Here is a 4,469-nt window from a genome sequence, read left to right as displayed (position 1 = left end):
TGTAAGTAATGAGCAGGCAATCTGCATGTACAGTTACATTGTAATTACATTTTAATGACCATCATGTGGAAATGGACCATCATTTATCTTCTGTACCACATGGCCTGGGGAACTGAGTGCGGCTGGCCTAGCTGAGATCTATCACCATGGTTTAAAGGAAACAGGAAGACCTACAGGGAGGAACTGGGGTCGTACGAGCTCTGATGGAATTTGATCCTAGCAATAAAGAACTATTGTTGAGTTTCTGGTCAGGCAATTTAAAGGAACCATTAGATCTTGAACTCTGCAAGATTACGAATTATTTCTATAGTACTGAGTCTAAGTAGACAGCCATCCTCAAGGTAAAACAGACAGGCTTTATTTACTTGGAGGGGAAAAAAAGTCTTACACCAATTTACTTCTTTATTCAGCACTAATGTTACATTTGCAGCACGGTGTCTTTTCTCCAACTCCATCCTGGTCATCATTTTTATCAGTGTCTTTCAATGGAGGCAGAAAAACACACAGCAAATTCTATCATATGAAATAGGACCATTTAAAAAAACGTACTAAGAGTCGAAATGCAAAACAAAACAAAACAAAAACCTAGAGGCTAAAACAATGAGCTTAATACAACAGAATATTTAACTGAGAAAGAAATAACATATTGGTGCTAAATGCATCACTACGGTTTCTATCACGCCACAGTTGCCCCCTTGTAAGCGTCTCCCTCCAAACATCTGGGCTTCAGCTGTCTTTTGTCCAATAAAATACACCAGTTTGGAGGCATAGGATTTAAAGGTGGGCACCTGTTCCACAGACCCTACCCACAGATTGTCCCATGAGTTATAGGGGAAAAAAAAGAAACATAATAGAGTCAGATTGTAATTCTTTCTGGAATATACAAAAATCACATGATAATTTTCAAGAAGAGCTAAAGTTGAAGGAAAGGAGCGGGGCAAAAGAGGAAATCATATTCTTAGAGGGACACCTGGGTGGCTCAATCGGTAAGGCATCTGACTTCGGCTCAGGTCATGATCTCACGGTTTGTGGGTTCGAGCCCCGCGTCGGGCTCTGTGCTGACAGCTCAGAGCCTGGAGCCTGCTTCGGATTCTGTGTCTGCCTCTCTCTCTGCCCCTCCCCCACTTGCACTCTGTTTCCCTCTCTCTCAAAAATAAACATCAAAAAATTAAAAAAAAAAAAAAGAAGAAACCATAATCTTAGAAAAACAGCCGCTGTTAAGTAGATACAGATGAAAACAGTGACAGAAAAGCAGTCAGGGGACAAAGGCAGCCACTTACTGGTAACTGGTTAACAGGCAGGGCCTGGAAGAGAGCTCCGATTCGCAACATTTGACAAGGGGTCAGTTTCCATGGTGTAAACACTCCCAGTCTGGACAAGTGAAAGCTACCAATGCGAAGTCACTGAATGTGGTTAAACAGCAGCCTCCACAACACGGAGAAGGGGACTCCAGGAATATTCCTGCCATGTAGCTCCTTGCACTTCTTGAATATGCTTCCAGTCTCCATGAGGTTTTGCCTGGCTGTCTCTATTGTTTGGAGATGGCCATCAAATTACCATCTCCCTAATTAACCCAAGTGAGTCCATACCCAATAGAACTTGAACAATCCCCTGAAAAAAATTTTTTTAATCCAATACAAAAAAAAAATAAAAGCTAAAGGAAGCTCACGATGTGGAAGATTTCAGTAGCAGAAGCTAAACATATTCAGGCGCTTTAGACTGGAGAATGCGGTCGTAAACTCTCCATCCCTGTTCAACCCCATAAAAGCCGAATTTCCAACTTCCCTCATTCATTTACCTCCTCGAAATTCACGGAAAGAACGATCGCGACAAAAGTGTCTGTGGCTCTGCTCTTGCTGGAGAAGAACAGCAGGAACACAGTCCTCCCTGCTGGTCCCCTCCAGGAAGCCCGGGGACTGGGGGGCGGAGGAGGGGTTGAGTTCCTTGCTCTAGCTTCCTGTGTCTCAGGTGTATCAGAGGATGTCACAAGCTCACCCCAGACCACCAGAAAGGAGCAGCCTCACCTGGGAACTTTCGCGAATACACATTGCCATCCACACACTTCCTAACTCGGAAACTCTGCCGGCGGGGGCCTGATGATTTTTGCTTTTCACAAGCCCTCCAGGAGACACCGATGCACATTAAAGTTCAAGAACCTTTATGGGGCGCCTGGGTGGCGCAGTCGGTTGAGCGTCAGACTTCAGCCAGGTCACTATCTCGCGGTCCGTGAGTTCGAGCCCCACGTCGGGCTCTGGGCTGATGGCTCGGAGCCTGGAGCCTGTTTCCGATTCTGTGTCTCCCTCTCTCTCTGCCCCTCGCCCGTTCATGCTCTGTCTCTCTCTGTCCCAAAAATAAATAAACGTTGAAAAAAAAATTTTTTTTTTAAAAAATAAAGTTCGAGAACCTTTGCTCTAACACCTCGTGCCCTTCAGTATACACTTCTTCTCATTCCAGGCGCCCTGACAGTTAACTCAGAATGTCAGCATTAGGGACCACTTACCGTTTCTACCTAATAAGCACTGGTATGAACAGCGATAATTCCAATTCCGCTGGCTTTCTGCTTGCTCACCTCTGCCGAATTCACAATCCTACCCTCCCTCAAAGTCTCTCCCCACCTCTGGAAGTCTTGCAGGGTCTCACCTAAGTTTCTGAGAAGCAGTGCACACGTTCTGGCTCTGCCTCCCCTTGGTTATGTCCACTGGCCCTGAAGCCGCTTGGAAGCTGCATGACAGCCGCAGAATTTCCAGATCACAGTGCCTGGAAAAAAAAAGAGGCCAGAGCCTTTCTCTTGAAGTTACATTTTAGAAGCGGGTGTACCGTCTTTGTGTGGTTTATGCTACAGATCAAAAGAAATGGCAGTGTTACCAAGATGCCTCCATGCACATTTTCCGTGGGATTGAAACTCTCCACGTTTTTCTATTGTTTTTCAGGTGACTGTAGAGCTGACGGGGATATTCAGGAGAGGGAACTAGAGCTCCCTGCCCTGTTCCCAGTCAACTCTTGATGGACGGGGAATCTAAGGGATTATTCGGAGACCCCCTCAATGTGGGTACCCTATGTAAGGAGGGTTTATAAAACCTTACTGGGGAAGAAATGCCAAAAGCGATCATCGTAGTTGACCAATTTAGTGGCATTGCTGCGGGGGAGGGGGGGAGAATCTGAGGCGCTTGGTAAACATCTTCTAGGAGATACACAGCGTTTGAGCGTTACCTTAATTTCCTACGTCACCATGGTAACTATAAAAGGCCGCGCGGTATTTTCATTTCCAACAGAAGACCACGAAAAGGGTGGATGGGCCCAACCAGCTCCTTGTTGAATCTTTTGGCCTTTCTGTGGAGTAATTATTTCAGCTTCCTCGAATGTGAACTTTCTCAGAAGCAGCAGAGGCGAAGATATTGAAGTGAAAAGCGGCGGGTGTATCCTCTACTACCTCTGTCCAATGCACCCAGTGCTCATTCTTCAAGAAATTGTTAGGCAGCAGGATTCCCGCATAGAGCGTTGCGACACGGAGGCTTTTCTTTCCAGGAAGCAACTTGATTCCTGCTGGCACCACTCAGTTGGGTTCGTACCCAAAGAACTGAGCCCTGAACGCCCCGTGGCATAGTTGTTTATATATGTTTTACTTCTTTGTCTCCTATATATGGTAACCCACAAACGTGCAGTCTGATTAAGTGGTCTCACGTTGCAAGGTCGTGAGGGACGCTGTCATCTCTGCCCCTCTAGCCAGGTTGCCTTGAGGGTTTTTTTTTCCTTCCCTTAGGGAAGGGACCCTATCACAGTTAAAACGCAGCTTCAGAATTAATTCAGCCATAGTAGAATATACTTATCTTGGGCGTATTTCTCCAAGTAATAAGACTATAGTGAAACGGCATCATAATTTATTTTAAATTTAATTCTAATCAAAACTAGACAGAAACTGATGTGGCGACAATGCCTAAAAATTCAGAAACTGTGAAGAAACGAAATGTAACAGATGTTAAATGTCACTCAGCAGAATATGGCATTCCTATATATTAAGAGAAATATCATACCCCGAAAAATGTAAGTAGGCAGAATGTAATTGACGCAGAATGAAATGGACACAGATGACTAGGGTTTATCTTGGTGAATGGTAAGTCAGTGTCTCTTCAGCGCCAACATCAAGGAGTTTTTAAAATTGAATCTCAAAAAGGCAATTTAGCAGCAAAGCTTTTACCCAATGAGTAGCGGAAAGGACTAAGTTCAGCCTTTATTAGCTTACAATATAACAGAAAGCAAGTCTTCTATAGCATCTGTATCTTTTTGGTAAAGCAGCTACAGTGTAGATTGTATGAAAGCTTCTCAGTTGAAAACTGTACTTCCCCTCATACTTTTGCTCCCAAGGCAGAGCACATCAAACCCAAGCAGGAATGGAGGGAAGCCTTCTTTGACTGAGCCTTTAGTCTGTAGAGCAAACGTCAACACCGGGTCATAAGGGGCAACATCCCAGA

The sequence above is a fragment of the Acinonyx jubatus genome, chromosome B1 (assembly GCF_027475565.1).
Source record: "Acinonyx jubatus isolate Ajub_Pintada_27869175 chromosome B1, VMU_Ajub_asm_v1.0, whole genome shotgun sequence".
Classification (NCBI taxonomy): Eukaryota; Metazoa; Chordata; class Mammalia; order Carnivora; family Felidae; genus Acinonyx; species Acinonyx jubatus.
Note: the sequence above shows the minus strand (reverse complement) of the source record.